Below are 16,004 nucleotides of genomic sequence, written 5' to 3'. Positions count from 1 at the left end.
CATGTCTATAAAAAATGAAAACAGCTCTCTGTCACCAGTGCTGTAGCTGAGCATGGAGCCAGGAGACCTTGAGACAGGACACATATCCCTGGATCTACAATCATGTAAAACTTTCCTCACTTTGATCATATTTGGTAGGTACATCTGAATGCTATAAAATATTATATTATTTAACCTTCTTCTTTCTACTACTTTCCATTAAATAAGGGAGTCTAAATAAAATAGCTACACATACCTTGAATTATAATCTATTTGGAGAATATAAAATGCACTGTGTAAGAGCTGGGGCAATCTCACGGTTATGTGCACAGTAGAGGAACAAGCTGTAAGAGGAAATAGTAAATATCCAATAATAGTAGCATATGTGAGCAAGCCCCTCACAGCCAAAACAAAAGAAAGTCTAGCTCACCTGTTTCCTTGAATGTTATAGAGATTTGAAGGAGTGAACCTTCTCTACTCAATGTCTCTTTTCTTTTCCTTCTAGTATGAAGGCCAAAAGGAGGACCAATTCTGGAAAGAATGTAGGGAGAATGGGACAGAGTGGGGGAGAACTGTATACTTAGACAAACATACCAGATACATTGTAAATCATGTTGCTTGATCTCAATATAAGGTGTTAACTCATGCTCAGACTTTGATTTCTGTCACCATGACCATTATTCCAAAAGTCTCTTGAACTCTTTGACATTTGTTATCTTCATGTCTGTTATGTTCAGCTCCTCTTTTGAATTACGGCATTCCTATTTCTGAAATGATGCGAGCAGAGGTAGAAACCACAGATTAGTTCCTAGAGCCTGTGAAAGGCCATCTAGAGTTTCTGGTTACAGCATCATTAGCTTCTCAGCAAACGAGTCAATCTTTAGACAAGAGTAGCAGCTTAAGTGAGCACAGTCTGATGCGAGACTAACCCTGTTAATGATGTGTCTCCGCTTATCCCCAGAGTCCCTTCTGAGAGTGATGCTGCTGGTTTCTTTTTGCCTTGGGTCTGTTTACACGGAACTCACTTGATATTTTCGTGTGTTTACAAAGCAGCGCAAAGTGTTTACACAGTAGTGACCCGGTTTTCCCTGATCTGGGAGTGATGTTCACAGGAGAACGCTTTCTAATCTGCCATGAAGCCCTGGTCACTTGCAGGGTTTCAGTTCCAGCTGAAAGGAGTTGTTTGGAGAACGGGTCCACTTTACGTTCAACCTTGTTTTCTTTTGTCTCTGGAAGAGTGCTTTCAGGAACATTCCCCATACACAAGACTGTTTGTCAGAACTATTCAAACTGAACACTTAACATTCCTGAAAATGAGCACTTTTTAATGACAGTTTTAGTTCTTTGATATCATGTTATAATTACATCACCCACCCTTTTGCTTTCTCCCAGCAAACTCTCCCATCTACACCTCCATTCACTTTTAACTTCATGCCCCCATTTCTTTAATTGTTGCTACATAAATAAATGAATGTATAAAACCTGCTTGCTCTGTAAAATGTTATTGGTATGTACATGTCTTCAGGGCTGATTATTTGAAACTTAATAATCAAGTGTTACGCTCTTCCCTGGGGAAGACTATTTCTTCTGGTTTTAGCATTTCTTAGTTGCCTGTAGTTCTTTGCCTAGGATTGAGGCTATTTGAGGTTTTCACCATACAGGTTAGCATGTCCTTTGACACCATCCTTGTTCCAATACTGATTAATAAGTTAGAATTACATCTACTTTATGCAGCAATAAAATCACCATCATTATCATTAGCAACAGCAACAGCAGAGAACTGAGCATAGACTCTGGTCAGTGACAATTTTTCTCAGCACGTATTTCTCACTAAGTGTATTTACCTTGGTTTTGATCTATGTAAACAATTCCCGGATTTACATCCAGAAAACGCAACTAAGTAGTCCTACAAGTTAATGCAGCATCTCCTTGTAGGGACAGGGAACGTTTTACGTAGGTCTAGCCTGTAAATCTTAGTGATGAAGGAAGCAAGAGTAGCACAGTTCATCTTAGAAGGCTGATGTGACTGTCAGCTGTGAAGAATACAGCAGCATCTTGTAAGAAACATGGGACTGAATGTGTATCAGCTGATAACCATATGCACTCCATTTGATTCCAGTCCTGAGGACTGTTCCTGGACTCAACTTCATTATCCAGAAACTAAGTGGGGGAGCAGCAGAAAACTAGAATTCACAAGCCTTAAGTTTCCAGCCTCGTTGTTTGGTAATATCTGATTTCTCTCTTGTCTTCTTTGGTCTTTAGCTCTTCTTAGGCAAAATTAGGCAACCAAGTTAAGTGCTCAGTAAATCCATCTTTGTGTCTTTGGAGTCGTAGCATATGTTTTTAATGGGATAGAAAAGCCTTTTGTTTTGCTGAGTAATTCTACAGAAACAATTTTTTTTAGCTTTTAAAGTCTTTTATTCTTTGGAAAAATCCTTTATAATTATATCTCTTTGCACCCAGATTCATAGAATAATAAAAATACTATATACTGTATATAATATGCTATTAGGTCTATAATATACTATCAGAAAGTAGTTACCATTGTTTTCAAAATAGTAGTCAATTTGAAACAAACTAAGACGACACTGTCTTGAAGCAGGATTTACTTGGGTTTTCTAAATGAATGCACAAATCCTTGGCCAATATTTCCAGCCTCCTTCCATACCCGAGTCAATAGAGCAAGGTGATGAACTTGGAAATGGAGTGAAAGTTAGTTGTTCTTCTGAGTAATGTTTCTCAAAGCTTGGTTCTCAAATTGCTAGTTATATGTGTTTCTATAGAAAAAACATGAATGAAGGTTCCATGTTTAAATGGATGTTTGGAACAGTAGATTTAGAAAACGCAGACAGATGTCCTTGCCATAACACATCTTTAGAGATTTTATATGGGGTATTCTACATCTCTAGTGTATAGGAAGCATGCACACACACACACACACGCACACATTCTGTACAACTGTCATTTGCCATAGGAACCCGTTATTTGAGCAATTATAACACATTACTGGGAGAATGCAAATAATGGTTTTTGAGTGTTTTATTTTTAATTTTTAGAAATTATTTATATGTGTGTCTGTCTCTAATCAACACATATGTCTGTGTGTGGGCAGGTGCATGGCATGGGCATATGTGGTCATTAGAAGACAACTTCCAGGAGTCTTCTCTACGTGTTTCTGGAAATCAGTATTATGTTGTCAGACTTCCTAGCAAGCAACTTTACCTACTGAGACATCTCACTTCTAAAAATAACCGAGGAAAATAACTCTTTAATGAAACACTACCATTGGACACTTAATGGTTGAGATTGATGAAAAATTTTTACTACTCTTATGATATAATTATATAACATCAAATGATACAGATTTATTGTTAGCTTCATATACACCTGAAACCATATTTGCCACAGTTAATATAGGATGTGAATGTGTCTTCTTTGTGCTCTACTAAGTGAATTCTTATTGTAAGTAGTGACAGAGGAAACAGATTTCTAGCTTAAAAATGGGCCTTTTGGAGGCAATTAGGATTAGATAAATGTAGTAGAGTTGAGCTCCCTTGATTGAATCTTGGTGGCTTTATACAAAGAGGAAGAATTATTAGAAAAGAAACACATGTAAGTTCTTTATCTCTTGCTAAGTAATATCCTGTACCTCCCAAGGACTCTGCCAGGAGAAAGCAATCACCAGATGTGGGCCTTGGAACTTAGACCTCTAAAGAATGAGCCAAAATAAACTTCTTTTCATAAAAACTTACCAAGTCAATAGTGTCGTGTTATTAGCAACAGAAAATGACTAATATGATGTTCCACCAGCTAAATTAGTTTTGTATGTTACTCACTCCACACAGATATTATATAAATGTTTTGCATGCTAAGTTATAAGCTTCACAGAGTGTTATGTAGCTGGTTAGTAAAGGCATCATGGATGAGTTATTTAGCTCTTCTTCCGTTTTCTTGCAAACATTCACTGAGTAGCAATTCCCAAGTCTTTTTCCAAATTCCGGGGCTGCATCATTGATCACTTAGAGCAGAGCCTTACTAAATAAGTCATGACAAAGTAGAAGCATCCATGCATTTTAAAACTGTACCGTGTGATGACTGAAACATTTAAAGAAAATACAAAGCCAAAAAGAAATGAGAAAGAGAACAGCCAATTCTTTAAAAAAATGCCAATAAATGTTTTCCAGAGAGACATCTCTCTGAACCTTGAAAAGAAATTATAAGTTTCATAGACAGAATATACCAGTTGATTTCAGCATCACTGTTAAGTATATCAAAGCCAAGGACATATGCAACAACGTGCTTGGGAAGATAGTCTAGGCAATTCTACATTAATGAATTATGAGGTAGAGGAAGCAAAGAAGAAATCTATAAGGCTTAAAGTTTGCAAACTGTCACATGATTTAAACTTTCTGTACTTTGTAAAACAACTTTAAGTCTAACCTAGACAATGAAGAAATGTGAAGTGTTTATAGAAAGAGGAAAACTATAATAAGTCAATCTCTTCTGACGTGACCTTTTGAGCCATAGAGAGAGGCTAGTGGTAGGGTAGAGAGGCAGTTACTACAGTTTTCCAAGTGTGAGCTAATGGATATGAGCTTAGGCTATGGCATTAACACTGACATATTTGGATGTAGTTGCCTATTTTGTTAATGACGTAGATTTAATATTTGAAGAGAACCATGGGGAGTCCCCATTGATGTGAATTCTGGCTTGAGAAAATGGATGAGTAATGATATTTAACATATATAAGGGTGCCATTGGTGCCATTATGATGATATTGCTTCCAAGTATACAATCTTCTTCTTCTTCTTCTTCTTCTTCTTCCTCTTCCTCCTCCTCCCCCTCCCCCTCTTCTTCTTCTTCTTCTTCTTCTTCTTCTTCTTCTTCTTCTTCTTCTTCTTCTTCTTCTTCTTCTTCTTCTTCCTTCTTCTTTACCTTCTTCATTTGTTTTTTTGATTCAGTCTTATCATATAGTTCTAACTGGTCTTGAACCTACTATGTAGACCAGCTTGGCCTAGAACTCACAAACATCTGCGTGCCTCTCTCTCTAGAGTGTGTTCCACTCCACCCAGGTAACTCCAAGTTTATTTTCCATACATAAAATCTGAAGTGCTTTCAGGGTATACACCAATAGTTCTGACAGTTTAGTGACTGTATTTCTCTTGAGACTTACAAATCTATTTTGTTTAAAGTAATATTCATGTATCAACAGTGTCTAGGTGGTACACACAATAGTCCTAAAAGAGAATGTACTCTTAGAAGAGAAAGTTATGCTATAAGAGACAGATTACAAAGTTCATCATTACCTCTAAAGCCAACATCTAAGTAAGCCCTTTAAACACTGAAGCAGGAAGGAGCATCATGGGTTTGAACTGCTTTTATCTAGATAATGACATCTGTGCCACACAGTTACAAACAAATTTTAAAAAAAGAAATAATGAAAAGCTCTAAATAAGGAGAATGAATAGTTCTTACTCTGAAGTCTAGGAAAGTCAAATGTGAAATACATAGAAAGAGAGATGTTGTACAGAATAAATAGTTAATGTCAAGGAGAAGGAATTTAAATATGGCTGAGATTTCTCTCAGTATTTGCCAGCATTGATTCATCTGTGACTTTTATTTCAGTGCCATAATGTGACTTGGAAGTTAGATTTCCTTAAGTGTTTGAGATATAAGAGCAGAAGAGAACAACAGATTTTGGCTTTTTATTTCTCCAAAAACGTTTGTTTCAGTGAAGAAAGGAAAATGGTGAGAAGTAGCTGGAAAAGGGAGAGGCATAAAATACAGTAATGTTTAAATGCAGCTATTGTAAGTGTAGTGGTACAGTCCAGTGATCAGCAGGTAGACGATAGCCACACATTTGAGGCTAGGCTGGGATATGTAGTGAGACTGAATCAAAAAGGGGACAAAGTATTTTAGCTCTATCTCTGTCTGTGTGTCTGTGAGTCTTTCTCTGTTTTTCTCTCCTTGTGTGTGTGTGTGTGTGTGTGTGTGTGTGTGTGTGAGAGAGAGAGAGAGAGAGAGAGAGAGAGAGAGAGAGAGAGAGAGAGAGAGAGAGAGAAAAGAATAGACAAAGTAATGGAGGAAGAGAGGGAGGAAATAGGAAGAAGGGAACATTTTCCTTACACAGGCTACAATATTTCTCTCTTTAACATTCTAAGCCAGGTACTACTTAGCTCTGTGTACATGTGGGTTGAAATCTGATACAACTTAGCTGTATGTCAGGATCTATGACTTTTGCTTAAAAGATCAGCTCCCAGGGTCAAGTAGTTCTGCAATTGCCATGATCAAAATTATTGCCAAATGGCTCCAGAGGAGAGGTTGGCAAAGGTTTCCTTGGTCAAAACATCAGGATTTCGAGAGACAGTGGGAACTAAGGAACGTGTAAGTGGCAGAAGGGGAAACACACTGCAAGTCACCTGGGGAAAATGGAAGGCGCTTAGGTTTAGTGTAGAAACAATTTCTTTTTTCTTTCTGCATAACAGACTTACCTTCTCTGACAGCAAAAGAGGGCATAAATGAGCATGGTAACATTAGGAAGCTTGCATGTGAGTCTTGAAGGTTAGGCAGAAAAAGAAAGGAAGATTTGCACCTTCTGTGGGTTACAGAGTTGAGCCACTTCGTAAAATTGGGAAAGGAACAGGACAAATATGAGGAAAAAATAAGTAGAAATTATATAAGACAATAAAGCTGAAAGGAGGGATTGAGAGGATAAGGTCGATAATGAGAGACCTTCTTAAAAATCTAACTGAAGCCCAACTCAGAATGCCTGGACTTGATTTTGTACAATTTAAATATAAATATATTCTCCAACACCTCAGTTTCCAAGGAGTATGGCATAGTAGGTGCCATGATAAAGAAGTTTGCACTGTGGAGAAAAACTAGGTGATCATTGATAACTTCAGAGATTAATGCATTTCAAGCAGTTACTAGTTCAGAGGTTTTCAAGCAAGAACGAATCAGTAAAATATTTTAAACAATATTTTAAATTTATTCTTTGAATGTCTCATATATGTATAAAATATATTTTGATTACATCTATCCCTCTTCAGTTCTTTTTGGGTGTCTCACAATATTCTCTCTCATAACTTTATTTACCCCTTTATGTTTTTAGAAACTCACAAAGCCCAATTAATGCTGCCCATAGTTAACTAGATATGAGTTCATCCACTGTTGTTTGGGCATTGTGGAAAGTGACTCTCCATCATTTCAGTCAAACTTCCTTTCAAGTAGAGCCTTGGAAGCCTTTCTCCATTTATGATGGAAATTTTCAATATTACTTCCTGAAATTATAATGTAATTATATAATTTCCTTCTAAAATTATAATGTAATTACATGATTTCCTTCCTCCAAACCATCCCATGAATCCTCTTCTTGCTCTCTTTCATATTCATGGCCTCTGTCATTATCTCTAATTATATATAGAATATATATTCTATATTATTCTATTATATATATACATACATACAAAACATAAAAAGTCCATATGATGTTACTTATTATTATGTAAATGATTTCAGGAATGACCTTTTGATATTGGATAGCCAGTAAGTGTGCTCTTACTTGGAGAAGAGTATTTCTTCTACTTGCAAATTTCTTAACTTTCCTTTAGTTCTTTGTCTAGAGTTGAAACACTGTGAACTCTCAACCTGCCTTGTTAGCATGTCTATTGGTGTTATCCTTGCTCAGGTCATGTTTAGGCAGCTGTTTCAGTGGAAATTTGTTGCTGGATTTTCTAATATTTCTAGGAGACACACTTTTTCAGCTAATTTCCTGGTTCTCTGGAGCTTACATTCTTTCCACCCCTCTTCTGGAATGATTGCTTAGTCATGGGTGCAGAATGGTGTTGTAGATATTTCCTTTGGGACTGGGTTCCAGAACTTTGCATTTTGTTTGGTTGTGGTTTTCTGTAATGGTCCCTATCTCTTTAAAAAAAAAGTTTTCTTGCTGGAGTGGATGGGGACTACACTTGCCTGTGGGTATAAGGACAAATTTTTAGAATGCCCTTATGGCTTATGCTGGGTAAGTAAAGTAGTTGTGTAAGTTCTCCTCCAAGATCCATGATGTCACTAATCCTAAGTAGTTGGCTATGATTCTGCCACCACTTTATTTTCCATATTTACATAAATTTAGAAAGCTGCCAAGGTATGCAAGACACTACTGCAACATTATGACTTTCATGTCATGCTGATTGTCATTATTCATTGTCTTTATAGGTGGTTTGGAGTTTATTTGCTTCCCTCCCTTGGAAGCTTGCATTACTCTTTCTGGTACCATGAAAGTTAGTAATCAAGTAGGAGGCTTTCAGGTCATGTTTTTTCTCCCTATACCCAAAGTGAATTATGTCATCAGTGATAGGGACTTACCTTCTACCTCTGGGAAGCAACTAGAAGCAATAACAATAACTAATAAAGTTTTTGGGGTGCCTTGGACAACCTTGACCCATAATTCAAAAGAGGGTTTCTCCTATTTGGTGTAAATGTCTGTTAGATTGTCCAAAGCTCATGGGTCAAGAATTGTCAGTTCAGCTGAAAAAAATTTATTTAAGCTATATATGTATATTTATATATCAACTTATATGTATTTGTAGGTAGGTACTAGTATTATTTCTTATTATGGTCTTACCCAAGTAACCACAGATTCTCTGAGTTTGTGCCCGATAGCCATGTACCCCTGGAGGACAGCCTTTCATCACCCTCTTCCTCATCTTCTGTCTCTTACAATCTTTCTGAAACCATCCTCTATGATGTTCCGTTAGCCTTACTTAGGGGCAATATTAAAACAAATGTCCCATTTAATGAAAACTTACAAAAATATAAAAGATAATACTTCAATCTTTAAGTCCAAATGTAAGTTTTAAACATTGAAATTGAAAATATTCCAGATTTTAAAAATCATTTTCATATCCTTATATTTGACCACTTAAAAATAAGATTTTTTACATATAGATCTGTCCGATTTTTACAGATTGGATAAATGAACCTGATGTCCTGAAAAGAATTATTACTCTTTAGTCTGCTTTTATCTTTCCTTATTATCTGTGATTTTATTCGGGTCAGGAATAGCCTCATAGTTAAGTATTACATATATCAATATGTAGTCTTAAATCATAGAAGCTTTAGATTACTTGCAAAATGATTTTTTCATGCAAAATTCTCCTCTTATATTTTGTCTTGTAGTTTTATAGCTTTTATTTTTTTTACATATTTACATTTGTGGTTTGTGTGGAAATTTGTTTTGGCATAGGAATCAAGCTAGGAGTATAATTTAATTTTTTCCCAGAAAACACAAATTCCTGCAATACAACTTTTCAAATACCATCTTTCCCCCACTGTTAAGCAATACTAATTCCATCTAAAAAATAAATTCATGCAAACATTTGGGTCTGCTCACATATCCCACTGATCTAACTGTTTATGGGTAGGTCACTGCTTAGGTGACACTTTTCAGTTTATGATGCTGCCTAAAGGATTTCAGAAATAATTCAGGTAATGGCTAAAGTCACAAGAACCTAAAACTCACACATTTCTCTTTCGTATGGGCTAAATTCATATCCCATTAGGTTACTAAGGACCAGTGAATTCTTTATGTTAATAATCATTGGCAATTCTCAGAGTCAATCATGCTGTTTTGGTCATTTTAGTGACAGACTGAGGGAGCAGCGTGAATACTTGTGGGGAAGGGAGGAAGTTTGGTGACAGTAACTGCCCTGTGACCCGAAAGCTCCCATTCTTCATCTTATTCTGCAGTTGCAGGTAGAAGATTGTGAACACTGTAGGGTACAGAGGAGATTGTGCCAAGATCCTGTGTCCCTGGGACAACAGTTGGAAGATAAAGTTCCAAGACACCAGAAACAAGTACTGATAATCTCTCCAGAAAAGGATGGGCATATATTTAATTTGGTCCATGAACTATTTTTCAGTGGCTTGTCTAACGAAATGTTTCCTTAAAAAACCTATGTGTTTGTTTGGGGTTTGTACTTTTCTTTTCTTATAAAGACTATGACAAAAAGAGAAGTCTATGAATTTGCTCCCTGTGTGGCTTTTCTGTCGGTGATGTTAGGTTCAACTTTGTACTTTACAATCACAGGGTGCATTGACAATATTCAACAATAATATTGAGCTGTGGTGCTTTGGAATTACTTTAGATTTCTGAAACAAATGGACTGTAAATCTTTTATAATCGCGTTCAAAGGATAGAGAAATCGGTTACTTCACCATTTAGAAACTTGCATCTGATTTACAAAGTGCCTTTATGGTCCTTGAATGTATACAGTGTAGGTTATAAGCCAATTCTAGCAAAAATGAGATAAATAAAAACTGACTGAAATCCCACAAATCTATAGAAAAAGATATTGACTGATTCTACCTCAAAGATAGAAATACATGGGTAGTGGAATAGTTCCCTTACCAGGAGGAACACTACCATCATTGATAAAATTGACTATAGATTTAATGAGAATGGCATATTCAGGAAAGTTTTATTAAATTCGTATTTCCTTGCTCTTTTTAATAAATGAAGGCAATGGAGGAACAATTTTTTTTAAAACTCTGAATATAGACACCATTAACAATGTCTAGCACACATTGACCAGGTTGAGATGTAGTTAACTTTATAATTTGATCCTGTCTTACTTGCAAATTGCTTTGTGCTTCCATATTAAGTGTCAGGAAAATGACTGTAGGCGTGAAGAATACTCCATCCAGCCTTGAATCTTTTATTTTAGTTCTCTGTACTTTTGTTATGCCTTGCTTGACTCTAAAGGTAAAAGAATAGTCTCTGTTTGGCTACAAACTCTCATAACAGCACTGCTTTAATTTTAGATGGAAGCATTTGGGGGAAATGTTAAAACTTGGTGATTGCAAATTTTCAATTATAGAACCGACTTTTGAGAAAATTTGTTTATTCTCTTTTCTCAGGAATTAACTTTTGCTGTGGGCATGGTCTCTTAAAGGCTATTGTCTGAAGGAGCTCCCACAGCAAACTTTTAATTTTTCCTTTTATTTGAAATGGGTTATTTTCTTATATAATATATCCTGATTATAGTTTCACATCTCAACACTCCTCTCAGTTCCTCCCCACCTCCCTTCCCTTCTGAAACCACTCACTTTCTGTCTCTCCTTAGAAAAGGATTTTAAGAAATAACAACCAAACAAAACAAAATAAAGCATAATAAGATGAAGCAAAAGCTATCATGTTGAAGTTGGGCGTGGCAACTCAATAGGAGGAAAAGAGTCACAAGAGCAGGTACAAAAGTCTGAGGCCCACTCGTTGTCATACTCAGGATTCATATAAAAATTATTATATACATAACACAGAGGTGCAGTCCCATAAGGGCCCTGTGCTGTGCTGGCTGCTTTAGTATCTGTGAGCTCATATGTGCCTGGTGTATGAGCTGCCTCAGAGAGCCTTGTTCTCCTGGTATCCTGCATCCCCTCTGACTCTTATTTAGAACTTGTTCTCTTAATTAATCTAAGACCAGTTATTTATATTAGCATAAAACTAATAAACTATTTTTCCAAGTTGGCTTTATTTAGTCTTCATGAAACATACAGATTGATTATATATACTATCTCTTTATAATCTCATCATCTAAGATGTAGTTTTCTTTTTTATATATTTAGAATGATTTTATTGTTTATTTTGTATTTATTTTATAAACAATCTCTTTTGTTTTACATAGCAATCCCAGTTCCATCCCCCTCCCCTACTCCTACTCCCCCACACCTTCCCTCCTACGCCCATCTCCTTCTCAGAAAGGGTGAGGTCTCCCATGGATATCAACAAAGTCTGTTACACACCCTCCCCCCTCTATCTAGGGAATGACACCAAAAACGAAGTTCATGCTCTAAGGATAAATACTGGTTCCACTGCTAGTGGCCCCACAAATTGCCCAAGTCACATAACTGTCAAGCCTACTTTGTTTTTGTGCAAGTTCCCCAGCTGTTGGAGGAGGCCCGCTTCTTTGTCAGTTTCTTAGGGGAACGGTCACTTGTTTGTTCAGGTAGTCTGGATAGCTTAGCCCCTAAATAATAACACAGAAACTGTATTAATTAAATCACTGCTTGGCCTATTAGCTCTAGCTTCTTATTGGCTAACTCATATTAATTTAACCCATTCTATTAATCTGTATATCGTCACAGCAAAGATTCGGTTCATGTTTGACTCTGGCGTCTTTTTCACTCTGCCTTCTTCCTCCCATCATTCCATTTAGTTTTCCCCACCTATCTAAGTTCTGCCCTATCAACAGGCCATGGCAGTTTTTTTTTTATTCATTAATCGTCATCACAGTACACAGAGGGGACTCCCACATCACACAGTAGTTAGGTACAGAGTCAGTGAGCTCCCACCAACTCAGGTTAACTGTTTCTGTGGTCCAGTGGTAGAGAGGGAATAGTGATAATATGAGCAACAGAGTCAAGACAATGATGACGAAACCCACAAAAAGATGTGGTTTTCTTTATAATAAATTTTACATCAAGTTTGAGAACTTTCAAAACCTTTTCTGACAACTTATAAACATATGTCTATGAATTTGATTTTTTTCAGACATAAATATTATATATGTATTTCCCTTATATTTCTTTTAATACAGTCAGTACCAATATACACATCAAAATTTTATATGTAAGATATATATTTTCTCAAATAGTATCCCTGGTGGAGGCAAATAAGACATAGTAGCAATCGTTAAGTGCTCTTAAGCCCACATTAGGTATTTCTGGGCCTAGAATTCAGTACTAGTGTAGAAACTATCTGTTTACCTCCCCTAAGAGTTATGTACTGTTATTTGTGACTTCTATAAAACAGAGTTATGAAAATTTAACTTGCTGAAACCTTGAGAATATTTCCTTTACTTTCTCATGCCTCCACAAGATTTCAAGGATAACCACACAATTATGAATGTAATACTGTGTTGAGATTCAGATACAAGTTAGCTACTTGGTGAAAGGAAGTAAATAACAAAATTTGAGGGCGCAGTTATAGGATAATTTCAGATTGTGTACACTGGTTAGGAGAGGGAAAGAAAAGACAAACTGATCAAATGGGGGACATGTTTTAAACAAGTTATAAAGATGGATGATACGGGCCAGAAAGGATAGAGGAGGTTGAAGTTTAAGAAGGGAAGGTTGAGAAGTAATACCAGAAAGTTGATAAATGCAGTAATCAGTCTTTTACACAGTTGACAAACACACAAAGAAAATTATTTTTAAGGAGAAAATATTTATTTTGGCTCAGTCTTTTGGAGGTCCCAGTCAGTCTTCATTGGCATGCTTTCTTGTTATTGCTTGTGATACGGCAGAATGCCGTCATGAAGGAGGGCAAGACAGAGTAACAGTTTTACCTTTATGACAGCAGGAAGCAGAGATGGCTTGGGAGAGGTTGGGAAGCATGCATACACCCAACAAATTTTCACTTGTTTGTTTTCAATGTCTTCTGACAATGCCATCATGTTATGAACCTATCATGGCATTAATCTATTCATTACTGTAAAGCCCTCAAAATCCAAACAGTTTCTTAAAGTCCAACAAGTAGGAACCACTTATTTAATACAAACGTGTCTCAGGCACATCTCATATCCAAACTGTAGAATAAGCTATAAAATAAAAACTGCATGCTTGTAGTCTCAGAACCTGAGAGGATAAGACAAGAAGATCTTGAGTTCAAGGCTATTCTGAGACAGTTGGTAAGATGAAGTTCATTCTGGCCTACAGAAGAAATGAGAAGATGAAGAAAAGTAGGAAAAAGAAGAGGAGAGAGAAGGAAGAAGAGGAATAAAAACAAAAGCCAAGAAAGAGGAGTAATAAAATTTACATTGTAAAATATAGTGGAGCTATTTCCATTTAATTTCAGAAGTCTTGGACCATATATTCTAGGGGAGCAAAGACCTTGTTCTCAGAATTATGATTCTGATAATGTATAACGCAAACATAACCAAGAAAAATAGGGTATACAGCAGGAGAGAAGATTTGGGTTTGAATAAAAGTTCAGTTATCAGGATATAACTGAGGGACCTTATTTAGTGGTATTTACTATATTCTACAAGAAATTAAGTAAGAATAAAAATAGTAGTTGGAGAAAGGAGAAGAAAATAAGAATGATCTCAATTTGTAGGTTAGATATTTTTGGAGGTAGAGAAATGCTATTAATTGGTGTGGAACATCTGAGAAAGGAGGGCAATAAAAAGCAGCATAAAGGAAAGAATAAGGCATTGAGTTTGGGATATATTAAGCATTAAGATTCAATGAAGCATAAAAATGTAAGATAAAGTTATTTATGTCTAAGATGAGATGCTGAGCCAGAGGTAAGTTGAAGATGTTGGATATCTTTAAGAGTTACTGGAATCTCTTAGAATCGAACACTTGAGCAGAAGAAAGGAAGAGGTGAGCTAAGCCTAGAATCTGAAGAAAGTCTAAAATCAGGCAGATGAGAAGATGAGATGGTGTTGCGGGGAAGAGTAAAAGGAGCATCAAAAGCAGCTAGTCCAGAAAGCAGGGGAGCATCATATGAAAGCACAGAGAGAGGTCACTGGTTAGTCCTCAGAGGAACTGCAGATCAGTGACTCCAGTGAGTACCATGGGAAGCATTGACTTTGCAGCAGGAGAGGGCTTTTGGTGCTGTGTGAGGGATGTTCTTTAAGATTTAGGGACAGAGTGGGAACAGTAAGACCTTCTAGACGATATGGGAACAGAAAGTGAAAACTCATATTACCAAATTTTCAAGTGAACACTCCTGGTATACACTGAAGATATTTTTTTGATCATGTTCTATATACTATATATTAATATTGATGTTATACCCACAACTAAATAAAAGACAGTATGATATTTCATGAATTCATCTTCTATTGAGAAGGGGAAAGATATATAAAGAAATCATTATTAAAGTCACTCTAAGTGATGTCTAGTAAAGAGGCCCAATGCTTTTAACTAACTAACTAACATATCATATCATAAAATAACATAACAATTATGATTAAGCTAGTGCAAGAAAGTTTTTAAGTTTTTAAATTTTTCTGTTAACTGTGAATTTATGAAGTTTGAATAATGGGTGTGTTTGGAGGTTTGCAGTACTGTCTTACTCGAAGCACAGAGAAATTTCTGGATTCAAAAGGATCCATGAAAATAGTTTTTATTGATTTCTTATAACTGGTAAACTGAAAACTTATGATGATTGGAAGATTTCAAACTTTTTTCCCATTTCAAAAAATGTATCCTTCCACATCCTTATGAATCTTTTTAAAATAAAACAATATGAAGAAGAGATGAAATTTGCATGAAAGCATATGAATATAGAAAGTATTGTATTGAAGTTGGTCCTTACCCAGAGAGATAAAAATTCCATGTTCTTCCTAATAAACAGATTCTAAACTTTAATATTTGTATATATGTAATATGGGATGTGATAGAAGGCATAGGCTATGAAACTATAGATAGGAGGCCACGAATGTCCGGAAAAAGGGGTGTTGAAGTGTGTATGGGGGGTGACAAAAAGATACATACGACATCAAATATGGAAGCTATAAAGGAGGACAGGGACAAGAATAAGAAAAGAAAGGAAAACATGGAGGGGGAGGAGAACCCGAAAGACCACATTTTCACTCTCTTGGGGGCAGTTTAAATAGCCTATGGGGTGGTCTTGACCCTCTCTGGGGGAGGGGGTCACAGTTTGGCAGTCTTTCTTGGATATGGAGTCTGGACTGTGGAAACTTCTAGGAAAGGAAGCATGACATGGAACTTTCCATTCAAACATTCCAAAATTGATGCCAAGGGCTGGAGTGAAGCCCCACCCAAACACATGGTATTCCTACTTAAGATGTCAGAAAGGCCAGGAAAGTGTCAAAATCACCAGAGTAAAATGGTATTTAAAATATTGTGTATGAGGAGAGGTGAGACTCAAGAGTAATATTCTACTGCAGACACACACTAGACTGAATATTCAGAGTGCTTATTGGTGACAAGATAACTATTTTAATAAAGCTTTCACCTGTTTCTATCATTGGAGAAATTAAAAAACGATTTAG

This window comes from Microtus pennsylvanicus, chromosome 9, assembly GCF_037038515.1.
Source record: "Microtus pennsylvanicus isolate mMicPen1 chromosome 9, mMicPen1.hap1, whole genome shotgun sequence".
NCBI lineage: Eukaryota > Metazoa > Chordata > Mammalia > Rodentia > Cricetidae > Microtus > Microtus pennsylvanicus.
Note: the sequence above shows the minus strand (reverse complement) of the source record.